We start from the raw sequence: 27834 nt of genomic DNA on the forward strand, positions 1-27834 counted from the left end.
TTAGAACTCCTTCCCCCTTCATATCTAAGAGTCTTCCACTCTCTCCACCTTCCAAATCCTTCTAAAATCACACCTCCTCAAGAAGCCTTCACACACTATGCCCTTTATTTACCTTTTTGGTCCTCCCCTCTGTGCAGACTGTGAATGTAACTGTGTACTCCTTAAACACTTTGATATTTACCCCAGCCCCACAATACTTAACTATTCTTATACGGTACCATTTCCTCTACTAAATGCAGTTGTCAAGGCAGGATAGGTAAATGGGAAGCAGTGTGACCTAGTGGAAAAAGCAAGAGCCTTGGAATCAGAGCGCCTAGATTCTAATTCATTCATTCATTCATTCAATAGTATTTTTTGAATGCTTACTATGTGCAGAGCACTGTACTAAGCTCTTGGCAACAAAGACAATCCCTGCCCATTGACGGGCTTACAGTCTAATTGGGGGAGACAGACAGACAAAAACAATAGCAATAAATAGAATCAAGGGGATGTACATCTCATTAACAAAATAAATAGGGAAATAAAAATATATACAAATGAGCAAATGAGCACAATGCTGGGGGGGAGGGGAAGGGAGGGGGGAGAAGCAGAGGGAAAGGGGGGAAAGGGGGCCTAGCTGAGAGGAGGTGAAGGGGGGGCAGAGAGGCAGCAGAGGGAGCAGAGGGAAAAGGGGAAGCTCAGTCTGGGAAGGCCTCTTGGAGGAGGTGAGCTCTCATTAGGGCTTTGAAGAGGGGAAGAGAGTTAGTTTGGCGGAGGTGAGGAAGACTCTGCCACTTACCTGCTGGGTGGCCTTGAGCAAGTCACTTAACTTCTCTGTGCCTCAGTTCCCTCACCTCAAAAATGGGAATTCAATATCTGTTTTCCCGCCTACTCAGACTGTGAACCCCATAAGGGACCTGATTAACTTGTATCTAACTCAGGGCTGAGAACAGTGTTTGGCACATAGCAGTTACTTAACAAATGCTGCTATTTTTATTACTATTATCGTATACTTGAATCAGCATAATAGCGGTTTGGATGGAGAGGAAAAGCTAGATTTTAGTGACATTTTGAAGAAACAACTGACAAGTTAGTGGCAGATTGAATAGTTGTGTTAAATGAGATAGCTGAGTAGAAGATAATGCCAAAGTTACTGCATTGTGGGGCAGGAAGGATAGAGGTGTAAATCCTACACTCTCCTACTGAAACTGTGAGCCTGTGTCCAATCTGATAGGCTGCAATCAACTTCAGTGGTCAGAAAAGTGCTTGACACAAAGTGCTTTAAAAAATACCATTAAAAAATATAGTAAAAAATAATTAAAAGACAAGGTTTGGGTGGACAGACAGAGTTCTATTTTGCACATGTTAAATTTGAGGAGTCTGTGAGCCTGAGGTAGGAGGAAATGAAAGACTTCAAAGGAGAGAGGTCAGGCTTGGAGAAGCAGATTTGGGAATCATCCACGTAGAGATGGTAGTTAAAGCCATGGGAGCGAAGTTGCTCTCCGAGCAAGTGGGTATACAAGATATGATGGAGAACAGAAGAGGATCCAGAACTGAGCCTTGAGGGACTTCCACAACTGGAGGGTGGGAAGCAGAAGAGAAGTCTACAACAGAGACAGAAAATGAGCAGCCTGAGAGATAAGAAGAGAACCATTAGAGGACAGTGTCACTGAAGCCAAAGGTGGATAATATTTCAAGGAGAATGGGGTGGACCGTAGTGTTGAAGGCAGCTGAGAAGTTGAGAATTAGGATGAACAAGAGTCTTCTGAATTTGGCAAGAAGGAGATCACTGCCACCTTAGAGAGGGCAGTTTCTATGAAGTGAAGGGGCAGAAGCCAGATTTGAGAGAGTGGAAAAAGATCAAGGAGAGACTGTCCCTTGTTGGGTTATAATGTTTGATGTTTGCAGCACCTGAATTTGTTTTCACTTTGCATCTTTGTGTCTTGTTTGTTTTTGAAGGTTTCATTCAAACAGAGCTGCTTGTTTGTAGTAAATCACTTTGATCCACCCTCAGCAATCTACTCCCAATTTTTAGCTGTGGTGCTGTATTGTCTGAGGATTTGTTTTACAATGTCCTTAAAATGTTTTCCCTGCCCTTCTAGTTTTCACTTTTCAATAAAGGATTTATTTGGGTATCCTGCTGTTGTTCATTCTCCTCACCTCTCCCACCCTCTATAACTGTGCTGGTACCCATAGGTGTAAATTGCCTAAGGAATGTTTGATTGGATTAAGATCCCTGGGTGTCCACGTCTAATGGCCCTCCACTTATATGAAGGGGCTGATTTATGGCCTGCTCATTAGCCACATTCTCTGATTGGTCCCTGCAGACAGGCTCTGATTGATGGGAACATTTGCCACTCACAGTCTGTTCATCTGGGATCAAATTTTTTGTCTCCCATTGCTGCTTGTCAGACATCTCAAGGAGAAGAAACAGAAGGACAGAAAAAACTTCCAGCTGGTGGGAAGACATTTCAGTCCAGAGAATTTTATTTGCTATATATAGAATGCCAACCTTTTTCTCATGAGAATTCCAGAGAAATTAATTTGCATCAAATGCAAATGTAAACTTGCCCCTGTGAGCCACACAGCACCCTTCTGCATTATTCCTTAGGGGGAAGCAGGGGGTTGTGTCAGGATGGGCATGTTGCTTTCTCCCCAGACAGAGAGAAGCAACGTGGCGTAGTGGATAGAGCAGGAGCCTGAGAGTTACAAGGTCATGGGTTCTAATCCCAGCTCTGCTACTTGTCTGCTGTGTGACCTTGGACAAATCACTTCACTTCTCTGTGCCTCAGTTATCTCATCGGTAAAATGGGGATTGATTCTGTGAGCCCCATGTGGGACAGGAACTGTGTTCAACCAATTTGCTGGTATTCACCCCAGGACTTAGTGCAGCAGTGCCTGGCATAGAGTAAGTTCTCAACAAATATCATTAAAAAATGCTTAATACCATAATTATTATCATTAGTATTATTAGAGAGAAAGCAGAGGAAAGACTGAGGAGGCTCTGTCTCAGCTCCTTAAGAGTGATCGGGGCCTACCGGAGAATCTGCACTCGCCCCTCCCTCTGCCACCCCCACCGTCCCATCCCCCCGAGAACCCCTCACCGTGCAGCCTCTCTGGAGGACAGAGAGGGGATGAAGAGGGGCCCTGGGAAGGGTGGTGATGGTGAAGGGGGACAGAAGGATCACTCTGGGAGGAATAGAGCTGTGGTCACCAGAACATCCAAACCTCCCTCCTGCCCAACTCTGTCCCCTTGTAGTTCAAAACGCTTGGACAGGAGATGAGGTGGTGGGATTCTGAGGCAGTTTCTCAGATCATTCTGGAGGACTTTTCCAAATAAGAAGGTCGTTGTTCACAGAGATAATAATTCTTTGGGGAATCCCCAGGCTGCCACCACATTCTTTTTGGCAGTTTCCCAAAGGACAGAGTGGCCTTCTCGATTCGTTTTTCCACTCTCTTGTCTGTCTTTGTATCATTATCCAATGTGCTGCCAAGGTAACAGAGTTTAGCTCTTTGTTGCCAATAAAAATGTTTTGCTATGAGAATCAGTCAATAAATCAGTGTAAGCTCATTGTGGGCAGGGAATGTTTCAGTTTATTGTTATACAGTATTCTCCCAAGTGCTTACTCTTTGCACACAGTAAGTGCTCAATAAATACGATTGAATGCATAAATAGTATTTACTGAGTGCTTTATGTGTACAGAGAGCACTGTACTGAGTGTTTGAGAGAGCACAATATAATAGAGTTGATAGACACATTTCCTCCCAATCAGAAGCTTAGGTTCAAGAGGGGGAGATGGACGTCAAAATCAATTATGGATGTGTACTTAAGTTCTATGAGGCTGAGGTTAGGGTGACTATTAATAATAATAGTAATAATAATGTTGGTATTTGTTAAGCACTTACTATGTGCAGAGCACTGTTCTAAGTGCTGGGGTAGATACAGGGTAACCAGGTTGTCCGACATGAGGCTCACATTCTTCATCCCCATTTTACAATTGAGGTAACTGAGGCACAGAGAAGTTAAGTGACTTGCCCACAGTCACACAGCTGACAAGTGGCAGAGTCAGAAATCGAACCCCTGACCTCTGACTCCCAAGCCCGTGCTCTTTCCACTGACCCATACTGCTTAAGTGCTGAAAGAATTCAGATCCAAGTATGGCTTCCATGGTGCAGGTTGATACATCACCGTGGTTTGCTTTAGATTTATCACCAGCCCATAATGCCCAGCTAAGTCAATGAAGTGGTTTCCAATTGTTGACATGTCTTCCAGGGTATGTGATTCTAGCGTGCAGCCATCTGCATACACCGATTCTTGAATAACTTTGAGGGATGCTCAAAGTCAGCATGGCTTTGTGGATTAAGCCGCGGGCCTGGGAGTCAGAAAGACCTGGGTTCTAATCCTGGCTCTTCCAGTTGTCTGCTGTGTGACCTTGGGCAAGTCACTTAACTTCTCTGGGCCTCAGTTCCCACAACCATAAAATGAGGATTAAGACTATGAGCCCTACATGGGACAGGGGCTGTGTCCAATCCCATTATTTTGTATCTACCCCAGAGCTTAGTACAGTGCCTAGTATGTAGTAAGTACTTTATAAGTACCATTATTATTATTATTATTACTGCACTGAATGAGTTTCCCAGAATTGTGGAAATGTATTCTAATAGCCGTAATTCATGTCTCTGGTGCCATGATTGAGAAGCAGCATGGCCTAGTGAATAGACCATGGGTCTAGGAGACAGAAGGACCTGGGTTCTGATCCTGTTTCCACCACTTGTCTGCTGTGTAACCTTGGTCAAGTCGCTTCACTTCTTTGTGCCTCAGTTACCTCATCTATAAAATGGGGATTAAGACTGTGAGCTCCATAGGGAACATGGATTGTGTTCTACCTGATTAGCTTGTATCTACTCCAGGGCTTAATGCAGTGCCTGGCACATGGTAAGTACTCAACAAATGCCATTTAAAAAATGCTGATTGATGACGATTTCCAGCCACATGTAGTATCCTGATGTTCCATGAAGTGACAGTTATTTGTTTAATACAAGTCTTTTCTCTGTTTGTTTCGGCACTACAGATACCGAACTCGCCAGCTGCAGACTACTGGTGTGCAGACCAGAGTTTGAATGAGGCAAGCAGTGCTTAGACTCAGTCGGTCAGTAAGTCAGTCAGTTATTTGTATTTACTGAGTGCTTATTGTATGTAGAGCACTGTACTAAGTACTTGGGAGAGTACGATATAACAGACACATTCCCTGCCTACAATGGGCTTACAGTCTTGAGTTTACAGTCACCTTTTCCATTTGGGTTGAATAGCACTCTCCTAATTAGGGCTGCTCAAACCAAGCAACCAGTATCCTGGATTATTTACTCACTTGGACTCAACTTTTCTCACCTTCTCTCTCCACCCAGACCACAAACCTGACTCTATCACTTGTCTGTTGTGTGACCTTGGGCAAGACACTTCACTTCTCTGTACCTCAGTTACTTCATAGGTCATATGAGAAGCAGCATGGTGTAGTGGATAGAGCACGGGCCTGGGAGTCAGAAGGTCATGGGTCCTAATTCCAGCTCTGCCACTCATCTGCTGTGTGACCTTGGGCAAGTCACTTCACTTCTCTGGGCCTCAGTTACCTCATCTGTAAAATGGGGATTGAGACTGTGAGTGCCTGTGGGACAGGGACTGTGTCCAACCTGATTACCTTGTAGCCACCCCAGCGCTTAGTACAGTACCTGGTACCCAGTAAGCGCTTAACAAATACCATTATTATTATTATTATATGTAAATTGGGGATTAAGGCAGTCCATGGGACATGGACTGTGTCCAACCTGACTAGTTTGTATCTACCCGAGTGTTTAGTACAGTTCCTGTCACATATCACAGTTATCAATATTATTATCATTATTATTATTACATGGGAGAGGAACCGCGCCCAACATAACGACCCCAGAATCAACCCAGAAGCCAGCACAGTGACCGAGACAAAGTCAACCAATGAAAAAATGGTATTTATTGACCATTTACTTTGTGCAGAAAGCTGTACTGTACAGTTGGTAGACATAACATCTGCCCTCAAAGAGTTATAACAGTCTAAGTATGAGCTTAGGTAGGAGCAAAATTCTAAATCAGCCAGGAAGGGAGCTGGCCAGAATGTCACTGGACTCATTCATGATTGAGGCTGGAATCCCTTCTAGATGGTAAACTCACTGTGGGCAGGCAATTTGCCCATTGTATTGATGCACTGTAACAATAATAATAATAATGTTGGTATTTGTTAAGCGCTTACTATGTGCCAAGCACTGTTCTAAGCGCTGGGGTAGATACAGGGTAATCAGGTTGTCCCACGTGAGGCTCACAGGTAACCCCCATTTTACAGATGAGGTAACTGAGGCACAGAGAAGTTAAGTGACTTGCCCACAGTCACACAGCTGACAAGTGGCAGACAGGAGTCGAACCTATGACCTCTGACTCCAAAGCCCAGGCTCTTTCCACTGAGCCACGTTGCTTCACTACCAAACTCTAAGTACAGTGCTCTGCACACAGTAAGCACTCAATAAATATGATTGATTGATTGTTTGAATCCAGCAAATGGATATATTCATTCATTCATTCAATTGTATTCATTGAGCACTTACTGTATGCAGAGTTCTTGGGAATACTAAGCACTTGGGAGAGTACAATACAACAATAAACAGACACATTCCTTCCCCAAAAAGAGCTTACAGTCTATAGGGTGGGGAGACAGACATTAATATACATAAATAAATCAGAGACATGTACATAAGTGCTGAGGGGCTGGGAGGGAGGAAGAATAAAGGGAGCAAGTCAGGATAACACAGGAGGGAGTGGGAGAAGAGGAAAGGAGGGCTTAATCAGGGAAGGCCTCTTGCAGGAGATGTGCATTCAATAAAGCTTTAAAGTGGGGGAGAGTAATTATTTGTCAGATATGAGGAGGGATGGTGTTCCAGGCCAGAGGCAGGACGTGGGAGATGAGTCGGTAGGGAGATAGACAAGATCGAGACACATTGAGGAGGTTAGCATTAGAGGATCGAAATATGCAGACTGGGTTGTAGTAGGCGAGTAACAAGGTGAGGTAGGAGGGGGCAAGATGATTGAGTGCTTTGAAGTCAAAAGTGAGGAGTTTTTGTTTGTTAAGAAGGTGGATGGGCAACTACTGGAGTTTTCTGAGGACTGGAGAAACGTGTCCTGAACGTTTCTGTAGAAAAAAAATCTGGGCAGCAGAATGAAGTATGGACTGGAGCAGGGAGAGACAGGAGGCCAAGAGGTCAGGAAGGAGGCTGATGCAATAATCCAGAGGGATAGGATGAGTGATCGTATTAATGTGAAAGCAGTTTGGATGGAGAGAGAAGAGCAGATTTTGGCAGTTATGAAGGTGGGACCAACAGTATTCAGTGATAGATTCAACATGTGGACCGAATGAGAGAGAGGAGTCAAGGATAACACCAAGTTTACGGGCTTGTGAGACAGGAAGCATGGTGATGCCGTCTACAGTGATGGGAAAGTCATGGGAAGACAGGTTTTGGGTGGGAAGTTAAGTTCTGTTTTGGACACATTTTGCTTGAGGTGATGGGAGGATATTCAAGTAGAGATGTCTTGAAAGCAGGAGGAAATGAGAGACTGCAGAGAGGGAGAGAGAACAGGGCTGGAGATGTAGATTTGGGGATCGTCCATACAGAGGTGATAGTTGAAGCCATGGGAGCAAATGAGTTGTCTAAGGGATGTAGGAGGTGCAGGCAGTGGGCCCAGCTTCAGTCTGAAAAGAATGGTCATAGCATAATGTTCAGTAATAATGTTGGTATTTGTTTAGCGCTTACTATGTGCAGAGCACTGTTCTAAGCGCTGGGGTAAACACAGGGGAATCAGGTTGTCCCACGTGGGGCTCACAGTCTTAATCCCCATTTTACAGATGAGGGAACTGAGGCACAGAGAAGTTAAGTGACTTGCCCACAGTCACACAGCTGACAAGTGGCAGAGCTGGGATTCGAACCCATGAGCCCTGACTCCAAAGCCCGTGCTCTTTCCACTGCGCCACAAAGCAACTGGTACAGTGGTTTAGGCAGACCAGGTGCTCAGAAACTTCCGATGATGATGATTAAGAGTAGAGCAGCATTTCTCAATCAGGAGGGCAAGGATTAAGGAGTGAAAATTCATTCAGTGGAAAAAATGGAAGCGCTGAGAGATAGAGAAACCAGCTGGCAACACCTGCCCTGGAGACCTGGGAGAATTAGATAAGTTTTGTCGTTATGTTTCCCAAAGAACCTCGGGTTTTTACCAGCCATTCCCACCCTAGTGATAAAGCGATAAGAATTGTGGTATTTAAGTGCTTACTGAGTGCCAGGCACGGTACTAAGGGCTGGGGTGGATACAAGCAAATCACGTTGGACACAGCAATAAGCGATAATAACGCATTTGATCCCTGAGGATAACCGTAGCTGGAAGTAAATCAGAGCTAGAGCTTCGGACCACATATTCCATCTTTTTAATAATAAATAATATTGATGGCATTTGTTAAGTGCTTACTATGTGCCAAGCACTGTTCTTACCTGCATGCAGTCTGATTCATCTGATTCAACTTAGACCTGTTTTGTTTTTTTCCTTTGAGGCCTAGGCCTGGGGGTTCATGCACGTTTAAACATGGTTCCAGGTTGGTTGAGGGAGTTCTGCCAGGACCCAGGGGCCTGGACTAGATGAACTCTGAAGGACTCTCCCAGGGCTAAATAATAATAATGTTGGTATTTGTTAAGCGCTTACTATGTGCAGAGCACTGTTCTAAGCGGTGGGGTAGATACAGGGTTAATCAGGTTGTCCCACATGAGGCTCACAGTTAATCCCCATTTTACAGATGAGGTCACTGAGGCCCAGAGAAGTTAAGAGACTTGCCCACAGTCACACAGCTGACAAGTGGCAGAGCCGAGATTCGAACCTATGACCTCTGACTCCCAAGCCCGGGCTCTTTGCACTGAGCCACGCTGCTTCATCGCAACACTAAGTTGTAATGGAAAAGTTCAGTACAGTCTTGATTGGCTTAAAAACAAAATGCTTGGATAGAGCCAAGCTAATCAGGTTGGAAACAGTCCATACCCCACAGTCTTAATCCCCATTTCACAGATGGAATAATTGAGGCACAGAGAAGTTACGTGATTAGTGATTACAAGATGTTCTTCCCCTTGACTCTATTTATTGCCATTGTTCTTGTCTGTCCCTCTCCCCCTGATTAGACTGTAAGCCCATCAAACGGCAGGGACTGTCTCTATCTGTTGCCGACTTGTTCATTCCAAGCGCTTAGTACAGTGCTCTGCACATAGTAAGCGCTCAGTAAATACTATTGAATGAATGAATGAATGAATGAAGTGGCAGAGCCAGGATTAGAATCCAGGTCCTCTGATTCCCAGGCCCATGCTCTTTCCATTAGGCCATGCTGCTTCTCCTATTATACATATTTTCATGACATATAAGCTCTTTGAAGGCAGGGAATATATCTACCTACTCTGTTTTTGTACTCCCAAAAGCATTTTTTACAGTGCTCTTGCTCAAGCAAGACACCTGACTGATTGAAAGCTCTTTTGCAATTAGGAACATTGCCCTGGAAATGCTTTGTCTATTGGAATACAACACAATATGATGTTGGAAAATATGCTGTATGCCCATACATGATGATGGGCAAGGTAGAACATGACTTTCCCTTACTGTGGAGTGATTTGAGAATGTTATCCTTGGGGTATAGGACGACAGACTGTATTTTTCTCCTGTCCAATGAATCTATGTCTTCCCGATCTTTTAATGGGTCTTAATCTTATTCAGAGTGTAAAAATCACTGGACAGCACTGGATTTTCTCTGGTTCTACATTAGTCTAACAGGCTGGGGTATTCTAGTAAGTGTTAAGCAATGACCTAAGGGAGAAATCAGCTTTTACCTTGCTCAGCCTTCAAATGAAAATTGTAATCCTGTGCTTCTGACATCGTAGTCTGTAGAGACAGAACCAGCAATGATTCAGGGTTATGCCTCCAGGAAGATGACTTCACTGGAGGGATGGAAAGAGAAAATGAACCACAGAGGGTAAAAGCTGTAATTTAAAAGACAAATGTCTTTGAACGTTAGCGAGAGGCAAAGCAACATGAGAAACGGTAAAAATGGAGCCCGTTTGGATTATGATCTATATTACAGGGCCCTCTTGCATGAAATTCCCATCTTTGGAGTCACCGAACATCACAGGCGGAAAACCCACTCCACCACAGTACATTAATTTGCTGCTCTCTGAAGATGCCCAAGTGCCCATATCAGTGCAACAGCAAGCATTAATATACAATTGTGGCAGCCTTCTCGCTTCCGTCTAGAGCAAGCCACAAAAATTCTAAGTAGAGGGAGGAATTCCCATTTTAATAGTCTGAAGGAGTATAACACATATCAGGACAAAACTAAGCAACTTCTAATGCAGTACCTCCAAGGTCATTACAGACACGCATGAACTCTGAATTTAACATTTCCCTTGAGGTGGGTGTTTTGTGTATGTGCTTTTGTTGTTTGTTTTTTTAAATGGCATTTGTTAAATGCTTATTACATGCCAGGCACTAAGAGGTACTAAGAGCTGGGGTTTTACTATTATTAAGTGCTGTCGAGTCATTTCCGATTTATAGCGACTCGATGGATATACTTTCTCCAGAACGTCCTGTCCTCTGCCATAATCCGCAACCTTTCTAATGGTTCTTCCGTTATCGTTGTTATGGCTTAGATCCATTTACCTGCTGGTCTGCCTCTTCCACGTTTTTGCTGGACTTTTCCTAGCATTAGTGTCTTTTCCAGAGAATCAGTCCTCTTGATTATGTGTCCAAAATATGCTAATCTAAATGGAGTTATTTGGCCTTCCAAAGACCACTTTGATACAAGATAATCAGGTCCCCTGCCCAGCAAAGGGCTCAAAGTCTTAATCTCCATTTTACAGATAAAGTAAGTGAGGCATTAAGAGGTTAAGTGACTTGCCCAAGGCCACACAGCAAAGAAGTGGCCTAGTGAAAAGAGCACATTTTCATTCATTCATTCATTATCTTGTTTATCGAGCGCTTACTGTGTGCAGAGCACTGTACTAGGTGCTTGGAAAGTACAATTTGGTAACAGATAGAGACAAAAGCTGCAGAAATTGAATTTCCCACAGAATTTCCTCTTGAATTATATAAACTTTCCTTAAACAAAACACTTAGGCATCAAACGTTTCTCAAAGGCAATAGAAGATGAATAGCTCCTGCTTATATGGTGAGACAGAAACCTAACACTAACCCCCAAATATTTGCATCTAATTTGCATCCTCCTCACCCGTCTCTGCTACTGAAACATAACTAAAAGAGAGGAGGGCAGCTTCGGGAAATTCTAAGAAATCAGAACCAAGTCAACTTCATGTACCATTAGTTTTTCAAACAATTAATTAAGAAACTCTCTTCTCTACCATCACCCCTACTGGGTTGATCTTTCATAATAATGACGGTATTTGTGAAGCTCTCACTATGCACCAAGCACTGTTCTAAGTGCTGGGGTAGATGGAAGGTAATTAGGTTGTCCCCTGTGGGGTTCACAGTCTTCATCCCCGTCTTACAGATGAGGAAACCGAGGCACAGAGAAGTTAAGTGGCTTGCCCAAGGTCACACAGCAGACAAGAGGCAGAGCCAAGATTAGTACTCATGTTCTCTGACTCCCAAGTCAGTGCTCTAGCCACTAAGCCACGCTGCTTCTCTTTCATAATACCCTTCTCTTGGGGGACTCAAAGGCCAGAATATTATTATATTATATTATTATAGATTATTATATATCAATTATAGATATTATTAATAATAATGGTATTTATTAAACATTTACTATGTACTAAGCCCTATGGCAGATATAAGATAATCGGGACAGACACAGTCTCTGTCCCACTTGGGAATAAAGTAATCTAGTACTCAGTTCTTCCATAACATGCATTTTCATTATGTGCTTTAGAAGATCAGGGAGCAACCAAAAAAGTGAATGTGTTTAGATACATGTTGGCATAGTTTTGGAAGTACTACCTTGTGAGTTTCTCTTTAACATGGGATTTTGCCAGAATGCAACTGCCATGTTACAATGCAAGGGGGTGAACTCCTGCTGAGAAGGATATTTTCTTTTTTGAATTTTAAATCTACCCCCTAAAAGTATCTGCATGCAAAATGCATTTAAAAGACATATAGTAAGGAAATAAGAAAGGCAGTTTAGCTTCTATACAGAATTTTTGCCCTTCAGAAATTAAAACTGCATCCTTACTATCTCAGATTCTTTACTCATTTCCCCATCTCTCTCTATATTTATATCTTCTTGGCTTTAACTCCCTTCAGATGGATAAAACATTTAATTCTTGGGGGCATGTGTGATTAATTAACATAACAATATGCTGTTTCTCCGGGTACTGTAATGTAAAAATGTAAAGATATTCACAGAAAACTATTATTAACAGTAAAAAGAAAAAGTTCATTAAAAGGAACTTTGGTTTATGTGCAGTTCTGGCAGACCGAGAGTCGAGAATCCTATTCTCAGCTCCAAAACTGTCACGTTTGAGATCTTGCACAAGTCATAGCAATGTCCATTTCTCAAACTGTTCAGTGCTCCAGTCTTATCAGCCTGCCCTAGTGGAAAGAGCATGGACCTGGGAGGCAGAGGATCTGGGTTCTAATCCCAGCTCTGCCAAATGCTTGCTGTGTGACCGTGGGCAAGTCACCTCACTTCTCTGTGCCTAAGTTTCCTCAACTATAAAACGAGGCCTAAAAAGTGCTCCTCCTCCTCATTAGACTGTGCGCCCCATGTCGGTCATGGATGGTGTCCAAACTGATTAACTAGGATTTACTCCAGTGCTTAGAACTGGGCTTGATGTACTGTAATTACTTCACAAATATCTTAATCATTGTCTCAGGTGAAAAATTCTGAGGAAGTGCCAACATAATATGGTCAGGAGTAGAAGTAATAATATTAGAAGTAACAGTAGTTGTAGTAGTATTTATTCATTCATTCAATCATATTTATCGAGCGCTTACTATGTGCAGAGCAGTGTACTAAGCGCTTGGAATGTACAATTCGGCAACAGATAGACACCATCCCTGCCCAATGACGGGCTCAACTAAGTACCTACTGTACAGAAGACACGGTATTAAATGCTCGCAAAACATACATGGGTGAAAATTAAACACAATTTCTGACCCCTCAATGGGCTCGCAATCTAAGAATAAGTTGGGTGTTGGGGACAGTCACATGAGAAAAAACGAAATAATAAAAAAACACAAAAAACCACATAAAAGAAAAAGCTGATGAAAATGCCACAAGAGCAATAGGCCACTGGGACAGAAGAGCAGGATTCAACTCCTCAATTATTTTATGGTACATGTTTAACTGCTTACTATGTGACAGGCACTGTCCTTAGTGTCAGGGTAGATTCGATATAGTCAGGTTGGACACAGTCCCACCTAGGACTCTGCGACTTCATTCCCATTTTACAGATGAGGTAACTGAGGCACAGAAAAGTGAAGGGATTTGCCCAAGATTACACAAGGTAAGTGGCAGAGCTGGGGTGAGTACCCAGGTCCTCTGGTTCCCAGGCCCACGCTCTTTCCACTAAGCCACGCTGCTTCTCGACCTTCTCCATGTGGAGTCCGACATTCGTAGCCCTAACCACCGCTAAATTCCCACTGATCCCAGTACTGAAAAAATTCAGAAGGTCTCACACTGCTCCTGATTCCTCACCTGGAAGCAGAGGCTAAAGGGAAGTCCAGATAGTGCAGGGGGCCAGGAAGGTTCTCTCCTAGACTGCCAGCTTTGTAGTCACTCTGGTGAACTGGTATTTTATCCCCCCTTCTATTTTACAGGTGAGGAAACTGAGGAACAGAGTAGTTAAATGACTTACCTAAAATCTCACAGGAGTCCCAACTTCTACCACACTTCTACTTCTACCATGCACACATTCTGCAAGTTTTTCCTTAACCTTTCTGGGCTGGATAGTGGGCGAGAAGGAAGAAAGTGCACCTATATCTGTGTATGTGAGGAGGGCAGAGGGAAGTTGTGGTTGTTAAATGAAGGAAACACGAAGAGGAAGCAGAGATTAGGGAAGAAAAGCTGGTAAAATAGTCCCAAATTTTCTCTTCCCACATTCATTTTAAGTCCTATATCAGTCAGTTGCTAGTATTTACTGAATGCTTACTATGTGAGCACAGCACTATACTAAGCGCTTAGGAGAATATAGTACAACAGACTTGGTAAGCACGATCCTGGCCCACAGTGACCTAACAGTCAAACACTTGTCTAAAATGATCTTTAAAATAAATTCTGAAAAGTCAGAGACCTCAAAATCCTAATCTCCTATATCCTACTGATTTGGCTATTCAAAAGATGTGACTTTATTTGACAGCGTTTTCCAAGTACTTTGTATAACTACACTGCTCTTTGAATGTTGGACTCCAAACCATGAGAAGCTTGAATCTCTACTCCTCTGCCACATCATCACCCATATCTTTTAAATGTTTTGTGTGTTTTTGATTATTTTACCTTTTCTTTTTGTCTGCCGCCAGCACAATCCCCAATTTATTTGGGAAAATAATCTAGGTGAATGCTACCTCTCGTGTACCTATGGGTGCTTTGCAGCAATAGAAGCAGAGAAGAGAAACACAGAGAGTTGGAAGGATGTCTACTGTGTGATTTTAGGCAAATCACTTCACTTCTCTGTGCCTCAGTTAACTCATCTGTAAAATGAGAGTTAAGACTGTGAGCCCCATGTGGGACATGGACTGCATCCAGCCTGATTTACTTGTATCTTCCCCAGTGCTCAGTACAGTGACTGCCACATAGTAAGTGCTTAACAAATTTCATTAAAAATAAAAATTAAAAAACCCAAAACAGTCATTGAATGTACAGTGAGAGAGGGAGTCCAGGACCACTTAGAAGTGATAGAGGCTTGTTTTTCTCTGGGCAGTAAAAAGTAATGACCCTGAGGAGAGTGTGCAGAAGGAAAAGGAGAGAAGGAGACAGGGAATAATAATTATGGCATTTGTTAAGCGCCTGCTATAAGCCAGGCACCAAACTAAGCACTGGAGAAAGGGGGGAGGAGTACAGACACGCAGGAAAGGTGTCAGAATACCAGTTAGGTTAAAAATAAACCCTACTTAAGAAGGAACAAAAAGAAGTGTTCCAAATTTGATGTTGTTTCTGAGCTCATTGGTCTCAATTCATTAGGCCCGGAGTTGAAAAGTTGAGACTCTTTCAGACTCATGAATATAGTGGAGCAGTGGGGTCTTGTAGAGTCTTTATTACTGTGTGACTTTAAGCGAGTCACTTAACCTTTCTGTTTTTCAGTCGCCTTGCCTGAAAAATAGGAAATGGGTATTAAATACCTGTTCTCCCGCTTAGTGTGTGAGCCCAGCGGGGGGCAGAATCCATGACTGGTTTGTATACATTGATAATAATAATAACAGTGGTAATTACTATTATTATTATTTTGTATTTATCCCAGCACTTAGCATAGCACTTAACACACATTATTAATATAGTAAATAAGAGGAAAAGACTTTTCTTTAAACTGTATATTCCATTTATTTCATTTTACTACCTTGTGGCAGGCCTTTTAAAAAGTGCTTTGCAAGGAGAAATTGGCAGGAAACCTAAGAAGCCATTTACTTCGAGAAGCAGCGTGGCTTAGTGGAAAGAGCCTGGACTTGGGAGTCAGAGGTCGTGGGTTCTAATCCCGGCTCCACCACTTGTCTGTTGTGTGACCTTGGGTAAGTCACTCAACTTCTCTGGGCCTCAGCTACCTCATCTGGAAAAATGGGGATTAAAAAATGTGAGCCCCACGTGGGACAATCTGATTACCCTCTATCAACTCCAGAGCTTAGAACAGTGCTCAGCAAATAGTAAGCGCTTAACAAATACCATCATTAATATTATTATTATTATTTACTCTATTCATTCGGAATATTCTACTGAATCACAGGTATTTCCAAATGTGGCTGCCCACAGAACCATCTCAAAACTCACTATACTTTTTGACGGTTCTCATTCATTTTTCTAATAAGGAACGTGGCATAATATGAAACACATTTCAATTTTTTAAACATTTAGTCACTACATAATCCACCAGAATAAAGAAGACTCCAACTGAACCCCAAAATGGCAGAGAAGATCCCAGTGGAGAAAAGGGAAGACTGGGGAGGAGGAGGAGAAGGAGGAGAAGAGTCTTCCCACAGCCACATATTCCAAAGTAATGGAAAAATCTATGACAGAATTCCTCATTTAGCCACAGAAAAAAGCAAAGGCACTTTTCCCTTTGATCATACAATTACAAAGGCTTCCTCCCATACTGGGATTTACAAACAGAGATGAACTGGCAAGGAACAGCCTGTAGAATATGGTCAAGATGACACATGGACCGTTTGTCAACATAAAACTCTTTAGACCTACCAGCCTCCTCTGGGAAAGCACTTTATACATTTCCCCCACTGCTTTATTCCCTGCTGAACAGGGGACTAATCTATCCCAGACTATTTCCCAGCTTGGAGTCTTTTGGAATTAGCCTTTAAGTACAGGCTTGGCTTCATGATACATTTCCTTTTGAAATCATGAGGAAGATCTACAAACACATTCCCTATAAAAGTCCCAACAAGTAAACAGCATCTCTCCCCACAAATAATGCCTAAAATCTATAGCTCAAACTCTGTGATTTCTCAAGCCAAACAATGAAAGTTTATTAGCCAATTATGCCTAATCCTAAAAAGGAAGAAACGGGTATCTCCTTTGCCTTGCTATTAAGAAAATCTGTTGATTTCAATCTCATTTTATTTTAGATTGAAAGCTCCATTGCCCTTCAGAACTAGACAGGCCATTTAGAAAATTTTCATTTCATTTTCCTTCACTGAAGATGATCTGTCAAGATAGACTATAAGCTTCCCCGCCCTAGGCAACCACAAGATCATTATTCCACCTGACACCTCTTATGTTTTCACGCTTTGGCCTGAAGGAAGGGGGAAAAAAAAATCTCTCTTGCTCCAGCTGGGAATCTGGCCTCAATTTCAGAAGAGGATTGCCAGGAATGGATGACAATAGTTTTGACTCTTTTTAAGCTCTACATATACAGCCATGACCAGAAATGTTTATTGTCCTAGTTAAAGAGTTCCTCTTAAAAATCAGTCCCTAAAACAGGTACCGTACCTAAAAAATTTATTTTTAAACACCCAAATTCCTGCACACCAAGGAGAATTCACAGATGAAAGGTTTAAAGTAAAAAAAGAAATTTGTTTTAATTGGAAGGAATCGTGGCTGTACGTATTGTGTACATCACCTACATTAGAGAAGTTTATAGCTGCTGATTCTGCTACTAATACCCAGGAAAGTCAACGATGCCCCCTAGAGGATGCCTAGGCAGCGACTACCCTGACAACCAGACTCTAGGCTATGGTACTATGGCACAGCATTGGCACTGTGATGTTTTGGCACAACATTGGCACTATACTGGCCTCACATCCTGGCCCTAAATGGACTTTGTAGGTGAAATTCTCACACTGACCTTTGCAATGTGCTTCACCCATGCCAACACACTTGCTTTTCGCACCCACTGCGCTGGTGGGAACATGACCAACAGAGAAGCCGACCTCTTGCCCACATCCCTCCTCATATCTGACAGACAATTAGCCTCCCCTCCTTCAAAGCTTTATTGAAGGCACATGTCCTCCAAGAGACTTTCCCTGACTAAGCCCTCCTTTCCTTTTCTCCCTATCCCTTCTGCATCATCCTGACTTTCTCCCTTTATTCATCCTTCATCACCAGCCTCTCAGCACGTATCTCTTGTAATTTATTTATTTGTATTAATGTCTGTCTCTCCCGTTACAGTGCAAGCTAGCTGTGGGCAGGGAAAGTGTTGTATTCACCCAAGCACTTAGTACAGTGCCCTGCACACAGTGAGCACTCAATAAATACATCTGATTAACTGACTAGAGGTTTGGTGCAAACCACTCAAACGTCAATCTGTTCTTTTGCCCAGATTCTCAGTCCCCTAGTCTTTCAGATAAATGACTTCAGGAGTTACCATCAAATTAATGTATGTGGTGAAACTTGAATTTACAGTAAATATGGACTGATTGAATTATTTCTGTGTGCTTCCAGAAGATTCTCCTTGTTTTGTAAATTTGAAAGGTTTTTAAACTTTGATTTAAGCACCAGTGGAGCACCTTGGAGAGATTTACATTTTGGGATCAGATTTAGTGGTCTTTGACTGTGTCCTGGGGAAACTGTGTCATCTGTACCCTGCTCCAGCCGGGGAAGGGTGAGAAAGCAGTGTGAGGTCCCTGATGGTTTCCTTTACCACTGGATCAATCAATTAATCATATTTATTGAGCACTTACTATGTATAGGTCCCTGTACTAAGCACTTGGGAGAGGACAACACAACAATATAACAGACATGTTCCCTGCCCAAAATGAACTCACAGTCTAGAGGGGGAGACAGACATTAATATAAATAAACTACAGATATGTACATAAGTGCTATAAAGCTGGGGGTTGGGGTGATGAATAAAGGGAGCAAGTCAGGGTGACACAGAGGGTTTGAGAAAAGAGGACACGAAGCCTTAGTCAGGGAAGGCCTCTTGAAGGAAGTGTGCCTTCAATAAGGTTTTGAAGATTGGGAAAGTAAATGCCTGTTGGATGTGAAGAGGGAAGGCATTCCAGGCCAGAGGCAGGATGTGGGCAAGAGGTCAGAGGTGAGATTGAGGAGATGGATGTACAGGGAGTAGGTTGGCATGAGAGGAACAAAGTGTGTGGGCTTGGTTGTAGTAGAAGAGCAGCGAGATGAGATAAAAGGGGGCAAAGTGATTTCAGTGCTTTAAAGCTGATGGTGAGGAGTTTCTGTTTGATGCAAAGGTAGATGGGCAACCACAGGAGGTTTTTGAAGAGTGGGCAAACATGAACTGAATGTTTTTGTAGAAAAGTGATCCAGGTAGCAGAGTGAAGTATGGCCTGGAGAGGGGAGAGACAGAAGGCAGGGAGGTCAACAAGGAGGCTGATAAAGTAATCAAAGCTAGTAGGATAAATGCTTGGATTAACATGGTAGGAGTTTGGATGGAGAAGAAAGGATGGATTTTAGTGACGTTGGGTTGAACTGACAGGATTCAGTGATAGATTGTATATGTGGGTTGAGTGAGAGGGAGGAATCCAGGATAAGGCCAAGGTTATGGGCTTGTGAGACAAGAGGGATGGTGGTCCTGCCTACAGTGATGAGAAAGTCAGGGGGAGGACAGGACAGGGTGGGAAGAGGAGTTCTGTTTTAGACATGTTCAGTTAGAGGTGACAGCAGGATATCCAAGTAGAGATGTCTTGAAGGCAGGAGGAAATGTAAGACTACAGAAAGGGCTGGAGATGTAGATTTGGGAATCATCTGCATAAAGGTGGTAGTTGAAGCCTTGGGAGCAAATGAATTCTCCAACGGAGTGGGTGTAGAGGGAGAATAGAAGGGGACCCAGAACTGAACCCTGAGGGACACCCACAGTTAGGGGGTTAGAAGCAGAGGAGGAGCTCAAGAAACAGACTGAGAATGAGCAGTCAGAGAGAAAGAAGGAAAACCAGGAGAGGACAGTGTCAGTGAAGCCGAGGTTGGATAAAACTTCCAGGAAAAAGGGATGGATGGCAGTGTCGAAGGATTAGGATGGAGTAGAGGCCATTGGATTTAGCAAGAAGGAGATCATTTGTGACCTTTGAGAGGATGTTTTCTTTGGAGTGAAGGAGGTGGAAGCCAGGTTGGAGGGAGTCAAAGAGGGAATTGGAGGAGAGGGACTTAAGGCAGCAGGTGTAGATAACTCCCTCTTGGACTTGGAGAGGAATTGTAGGAGGGAGATGGAATGATAACTGGAGGGAGCCGTGGATTCAAGGGAGGTATTTTTTTAGGATAGGGGAGACATGAGCATGTTTGAAAGCGTGGGGAAGAAGCCATTTGAGAGCAAAGAGTTGAAGATGACTGTCAGAAAAGAAAGAAGGGAGGGGCCAAATTTGGGAAGGTGGGAAGGTGTAATGGGGTTAGTTGCGCAGGTGGAAGGGGTGGGCATTGAGAGAAGGCAAAAATCTCCTCTGGATCACGAATCAATCAATCAATCCATAACATTTATTGATCATTTACTGTATGCAGAGCACTGTAATAATAATTGTGGTATTTGTTTAGCACTTAAAAGGTACCAAGCATTGTACAAAGCCCTGGGGGAGATACATGATAAATGAGGCAGGCACAGTCCTTGTCTCAATTGGGCCTAAAGATCCAAGGGGGAGAGAGAAGAGGGATTTAATACTCATTTTACAGATGAGGAAACTGAGACACAGTGAAGCTGGGTACCTTGCCCAAGGTCACACACCAGGCATGAGACCAAGTTAGGATTAGAACCCAGATCCTTTGTTTCCCAGACTCATGCTCTTTCCATGAGGTAGTGCAATGGGATTATGAGGAATGATCCCTGCCTTCATGGATCTTACAGTGTAGTGGGGGAGAAAGACAGTAAAATAAATTCCAGATATGAAAAAGAAGGAAAAGAGCAATTAGCACTGAAATATCAACAATCAACCAATGGTATTTATTGAGTGCTTATTTTGTGCAGAGCACTGTACTAAGCACTTGGGAGCATACAATATAACAGAGTTGGTAGACACTTTTCCTTCCCACAGTGAGTTAATCACAACGCCAGCAGTTTGGGAGAAAAGCTGCCCTGGTCCTGCACCACTGAGATGTCGATCAATCAATCAGTTGTATTTATTAAGCACTGTCTGTGTGCAGACACTGTACTAAGTTTTTGGGGGAGTGCAACAAAACACTATGACAGACACATTCCCTGCCCACAACGAGTTTCGAGTCTAGAGAACTTCCATTGATCTCTTCCATTCATCTCTGCTCCACTTGGGAAGCACTAGAAATTGATGACAGCATGAGACTTTCTCAACTTTCTCAACTTTGGAAAGGCTGTGGCTGGGACTGTGGCTAAAGCTGTTCCTGCTTTGACTGTCCAAATCTGAGCTCCATGAGATAGAAACTCTGTCCTTCTAGTCACAGTACCCAACTGCTCTGTTGCAGTTATCATTATATAGATACATATTATATATAATGGATATATTATATATATGTGTAAATAAACATATATATCCTTATCTTTTGTGTTAGGATTATGGCTTTATTGTTTCATCTTCCCTTATAGTTCAATCAGTCCATGGTATTTATTGAGCGTTAAGTGCAGAGCACAGTACTAAGCGCTTGGGAGAGAACGATATAACAGAGTTTGTAGATATGATCCCTGCCCACAAGGCACTTACTCTATAGGGGAAGAAAGACATTAAAATAAATTATGGATATGTAGATAAATGCTGACCCCTCTCGGGATCACACCCGGAGAGTTCCCAGTACTCTACCAGTCTTGGCTACAAGAGGAAGAGTCTAATAGAGGCCTATCCATTCCATTCCTAGCTTGGACAATGGCTAGCAAGTGGAAGGCAATCTGCTGCAAGTCAAAACTCGCCTGTGCTGGGCAGCAGCGGCCTAGGAGAAAATCAAAGGCAGAAACTCAAGTTTACTGCACAGAAGAAGGCAATGGTAAACCACTTCTGTATTTTTTACCAGGAAAACTCTGTGAATACACTACCAGAATGATTGCAGAAGGAGGCGAGGCATACTGGGAGAGATGTATCCATGGAATCACTATGAGTTGGAGATGACTTGAAGGAATAAGGCAAACCAAGACATAAGTGCTAAGGGGCCAAAGGTGGAGTGAATAAAGGGTTCAAATACAAGTATAAGTGTAATATACAAGGAGCAGTAGGAAGGAAAATGAGGGGAGGGCCTCTTGGAGGAGACGTGATTTTAATAAGGCTTTGAAGGTGGAGAGAGTGATCGTCTGTTGGATGTGAAGGGGGAGGGAGTTCCAGGCAAGAGACAGGACATGGACGATGGGTTGACATTGAGATAGATGAGACTGAGGTACAGTGAGTAGGTTGGCAATGGACGAGCAAAGCGTACAGGCTGAGTTGTAGTAGAAAATCAGAGTGGTAAGGTAGGAGGGGACAAGGTGATCGAACGCTTTAAAGCTAATTGTAAGGAATTTCAGTTTTCTGAGGAGGTGGATGGGCAACCACTGGAGGTTCTAGAGGAGTGGGGAAACATGAATTGAATTTTTTTTTTAAATAATCTGGGTAACAGAGTGAAGTCAGACCTAGAATGGGGAGAGCCAGGAGGGAGGTGAGCAAGAAACCTGATGCAGTAGTCAAGGTGGGATATATGCCTCCAAAAGGACCTGGTTTGGGTTGGGCAACTTCCCAGTTTGAGGGTCCACCACTGAAGGGCTCAGATGTGAGTCAGGGTTTACAGTTTGGGGATTGCCCCTCCTCACTGGGACCATCCAACCTGAAAATTGGCCTGGATTACCCTCCCCTCAATCAACACCCTTCTGTCCCGGTTGGATTTACCGTTGTCTACTCAATCTACCAAAATCTTATCTTTCTTTCCGTCAACACGTTACTTACAACTTCCCTTCTATCTGGAACTCCCTCACCCTTTATATAGTAAAAATAATCATTATTATCATGATAAAGATGCTTGTTAAACACTTATCATGTGCCAAGAATTGTACTACATGCTGGGGTAGATACAAGATAATCGGGTTGAACATCTTCCCTGCCCCACATGAGGCTCAAAGTATAAATAGAAGGGAGTAGGATTTAATCCCCATTTTACAGAAGAGGAAAATAAGGCACAGAGTTACTTAATTTGTCCAAGGTCACACAGTAGACGTGTCAGTCCTGTGCTCTTTCCCCTAGGCCATACTGCTTCCCACTACGTCACCTTGACAGACCACCATTCTCCCCATCTTCAAAGTTCAAATAAAATCCCATCTCCTCCAGAAAGACTTCTCTGACTAACCTCTCATTACAACACCCTATTTCCCCTTTTTATGTTAACTATACACCTGAGTCCTTACCTCCTAAGCACTTAGCTCCTCATCTCACCCCCACAGCATTTACAGACAACTTTAAATACTGTTTCTTTTATTATACTCTCCTAAGCACTTAGTACAGTGGTCTGCACACAAGTGCTCAATAAATCCCATTGATTCATTGATTCCCCTCTCTGTAATTTATTTTAATGTCTCTCTGCTCCACTGGATTCTAAGCTCATTGAAGGCAGAGATTGTCTACTAACTTTATTGTATTCTCCCAAGTGCTTTGAACAGTGCTCTGCACACAGTAAGTGCTCAATAAATATCACTGATTGATTTCATTCATTCATTCAATCATATTTATTGAGTGCTTACTGTGTGCAGAGCACTGTACTAGCCTCTTGGAAAGTACAATTTGGCAACAGAGACAATCCCTACGCAACAATGGGCTCACAGTCTAGAAGGGGGGAGACAGACAACAAAACAAGTAGACAGGCATCAATAGCATCAAAATAAATAAATAGAATTATAGATATATATATATACATTAATTAAATAGAATAATAAATATGTACAAATATACACAAGTGCTGTGGGGTGGGGAAGGGGGTAGAACAAAGAGAAAGAGTAGGTGTTATGGGGAGGGGATGAGGAGTAGAGGAAAAGGGGGGCTCAGGCTGGGAAGGCTTCCTGGAGGAAGTAAGCTCTCAGTAGGGCTTTGCAGAGGGGAAGAGAGCTTGTTTGGTGGATGTGAGGAGGGAGGGCATTCCAGGCCAGAGGTTGGACGTGGGCCAGGGGTCAACGGTGGGTCAGGCGAGAACAAGGCAAAGTGAGGACGTTAGTAGCAGAGGAGATTTGTGTGCTGAGACTTTGGTAGTTATCGCTGCAACTACTAACATTGAAGGAGGTAGTTTATAAGCATCTTTTAAAAACAGGTCCAAATGACTCCACTAAATAATTTAGAAAAAGCTTTCCAAAATCCAGTGGAACAGAACTCAAAGAGGTAGAATAAATACCTATAAAATAAATACTCAAACCTTACATTCTTGGGCAGTGCTTGAGGAACATTTTTCCTGTGATTGACAAGAGAAAAGCAGGTAGACAAAACAAAACAAAATATAGGTTAGGCATTTTGGGAGTAGAAATTTGAGCTCTTTGATACTTAAAATGAGTCATTTTCATGGCTAGAGGAAACAAACATGTTTATGTACAAAAGCTCGGTAATCTTATTTTCCATTATGGCTCCACCAGTGACTCACTGTTTACCCATGGCAAGAAGTAGACACTTTCTGTATCCTATAACAAACCCGGGTTCATACGCCACACACTAACTCACAGACTCACCTACCCACATAGACAGCACTGTCTATGGCTCATCATGCCATCTCAGGAGAGAGAGAAAAAAATTATTTTCCGATTCCCTTAAACACAGATCCACATCACATGTCTCCAGAATGGTAACTCCCTAAAATGTACGTTTTGTATTCATTTTAATTACAAAATAGAAGACACACTAAACAGATGGAAAGGTAACAACATGGGCAAAGATGCTACTAAATTGCCACTAGTTCAAGTTACCAATTTATATCCAAACAAGTGGAAGATAATGCTGATTTGGCAGCATTCTAATCAATTCATTCATTCATTCAATTGTATTTATCAAGCACTTACCATGTGCAGAGCACTATTTTAAGTGCTTAGTAGAGTATAAAATGACAATAAACAGAAACATTCCCTGCCCACAACGAGCTTACAGTCTAGAGGAGGAGACATACATTAATATGAATAAATAAATTACATGTATGTATATAAATGTCATGGGGCCGAGGGGGTGATAAATAAAGGGAGCAAGTCAGGGTGACTCAGAAGGGAGTGGGAGAAGAGGAAAGGAGGGCTCAGTGAGGGAAGGCCTCTTGGAGGAGATGTGCCTTCAATAAGATTTTGAAATGGGGGAGAGTAATTGTCTGTCAGATTTGAGGAGGGAGGACATTTCAGGCCAGAGGCAGGATGTGGGCAAGGGGTCGGCAGAGAGATAGACGAGATTTAGGTATGGTGAGAAGGTTATCATTCGAGTAGCGAAGTATGCGGGCTAGGTTGCAGTAGGAGAGTAGTGAGGTGAGGTTGGAGGGCCCTAGGCAATTAAGTGCTTTGAGCCAATGATGAGGGGTTTTTGTTTGATGCAGAAGTGGATGGGCTACCACTGGAGGTTCTTGAGGAGTGGGGAAACGTCCTGAATGTTTCTGTAGAAAAATGATCTGGGCAGCAGAGTGAAGTATGGTCTGGAGTTCCGAGAGACAGGGGACAGGGAAGTCAGCAAGAAGGTTGATACATTAATCAAGGTGGGATAGGATAAGTGTCTGTATTAACATGGTAGTAGTTTGGATGGAGAGGAAGGGGTGGATCTTTGCGATATTGTGAATCTTTGCACAGATTTTCAGTCCTGTAGTCTCAAAAAGTGACTGATCAATTGTTATCATCATCTTCGTACTGGGAAGCAAAGTAACCTTAAGTGTCTGTTAATAATGCTATATTGAACTCTTCTAAACCCTTAGTACAGTCCTCTACACACAGTAAGTGCTCAATAAATAAGAGTGATTGATTGATTGATAGTGGAAAGAACATAGGCGAGGGAGTCAGAGGTCCTGGGTTCTAACGCAGGCTCCAGCACTTCCCTGTTGCAATCTTCACCAAGTCACTTCTCTTCACTGTGCCTTAGTTCCCTCATCTGAAAAATTAATCAAACAACGGCATTTATTGAGCACTAACAGATAGCACTGTACTAAGCGCTTGAGAGAACACAGTACAGCAGAATTAGCCATCACATTCCCTGCCCATAACATGCCAAAATGGGAATTCAATAGCTGATCTCCCTCCTACGTAATGCTGTGAATACCATTTGGGACCTGTACTTATCCCAGCACTTGGAACAGTGCTGGATACATAGGAAGTGCTTAATAAATATCACAGTTATTGTTATCATCATCACTTATACTTTCTAGAGAAAGGGCAGGCTCATAAATGTGGGCAAGTAAAATGAATGGCATATTTGTAAAGTGGATGTAAAGTGAGAATAGATTAAAATAAGAAGGAGAAGAATTTATCCCATTTCATTATTAATAATAATAATTATAGTATTTGTTAACCATTATTATGTGCCAGGCACTGTAAATAGCTCTGGGGTGGATGCAAGCAAATCAGGTTGGACACAGTCCCTGTCCCACGTGGGGCTCACAGTCTCAATCCCAATTTTACAGATGAGGTAACTGAGGCACAGAGAAGTGAAGTGACTTGCCCAGGGCCACACAGCTGATAAGTGGCAGAATCAGGATTAGAACCCATGACCTCCTGACTCCCAAGCCCAGGCTCTACCCACTACATCATGCGTTTTCTTGTGTTCCTCTTCATATCCGACAAACAATTACTCTTTCCACCGTCAAAGCAGTATTGAAGGCACATCTCCTCCAAGAGGTCTTCCCTGACTAAGCCCTCATTTCCTCTTCTGCCACTCCTTTCTGCAGGGCCCTTGCATCTGGATTTGCTCCCTTTACTCACCCCTCCCTTAGCCCCACTGCAGCGATGTACATATCCCTAATTTATTTATTTATATTAATGCCTGTCTCCCCTTCTAGACTGTAAGCTCATTGTGGGTAGGGAATGTATCAACCAAGTCTGTTATATTGTATTCTCCCAAGTGCTTAGTACAGTGCTCTGCACACAGTAAGCACTCAATAAATATGATTGATTATCTCTCATTAGTTTTCAATAATCCAGGATAGGGCAACTTTCACATGACTAGGATAATTTTTCTTTGTGTCAATCAATCAGTGGTATTTTTGATCACTTAATACTTAATAGTGTGTAGGTTACAACAGAGCAAAAAGATATGATCCATGATCTCGAGGTGTTTTATGATATGTATACATAGATCCTGTCATGGTAAAATGAGTAAGTGCTTGGGGACACAGTAGAGAGGGAAATGAGATGGGGACAGAAGAGATTAGTGAGGGAAGGCTTAGTGGGGAGGTGGGGGGAGGGATATAATTTTTGTAGGACTTTGAAGTTGGGAAAGCTGATGGTCTATGAGATAAGAAAGGGGAGGAAATTCCAGGCAGTGTGGGAGGGTGTGAACTAGGGATGGGCAGTGAGAGAGATGGGAGCAAGTCACAGTGACTAAGTTGTAATTGTAACTGTGATATTTGTTATGTTTACCATGTGTCAAGAACCTTAGTAAGGCCCGGAGTAAATCCAAGATAATCAGATCCCACATGGGACTCACAGTCTAAGTAGGAGGGAGACCAGGTATTGAATCTCCTTTTTGCAGATGAGGAAACTGAGGCACAGTGAAGGAAGTGACTTGCCCAATGTCACACAGCAGATAAGCTTATTGTGGGCAGGTAATATATATTATCTTATTGTACTATACTCTCCCAAGTGCTTAGTATAGCGCTCTGCCCTCAGTAAGCGCTCAATAAAAATGATTGACTGACTAAGATAAGTGGCAGAGTCAGACTAGAACTCAGGGCCACCGACTGCCAGGCCTCCACATATTCTTTCCACTGGATCACACTGCTGGTTGTGTTAGTGGAGCAAAGTGTGTGGACTGGGTTGTAATGGAGAAGGGCAGTGGCATTACCTAGTGGATAAAGGATGGGCCTGGAACCTGAGTTCTAATCCCATATCAGCCATTTGTCTGCTGGGTGACCTTGGGCAAGTCCCTTAACTTTTCTGTGCCTCAGTTACCTCATCTGTAAAATGGAGATTGACTGTGAGCCCCACATGGCAGACGGACTGTGTCCAACCTGATTTTGCATGATCTACCTCAGCACTTAGTACAGTGTCTGACACATAGTAAGCGCTTAACAAATACCATTAAAAAAAGAGCAAGAATGTGTAGTGGAAAGTTGATTG

The 27834-nt window shown here is 42.8% G+C and overlaps 1 non-coding gene across 1 annotated transcript; it reads left to right on the forward strand.

Moving 5' to 3' along the window:
• The first annotated feature begins 21365 nt into the window (after positions 1–21365).
• LOC114809879 lies at positions 21366–21503 on the forward strand. Its single transcript, XR_003757651.1, has one exon. It is a non-coding gene; the product is annotated as a small nucleolar RNA SNORA7 (small nucleolar RNA).
• The last annotated feature ends 6331 nt before the right edge of the window (positions 21504–27834 follow it).

Source organism: Ornithorhynchus anatinus, chromosome 2 (assembly GCF_004115215.2).
Source record: "Ornithorhynchus anatinus isolate Pmale09 chromosome 2, mOrnAna1.pri.v4, whole genome shotgun sequence".
In the NCBI taxonomy this organism is placed as follows: Eukaryota; Metazoa; Chordata; class Mammalia; order Monotremata; family Ornithorhynchidae; genus Ornithorhynchus; species Ornithorhynchus anatinus.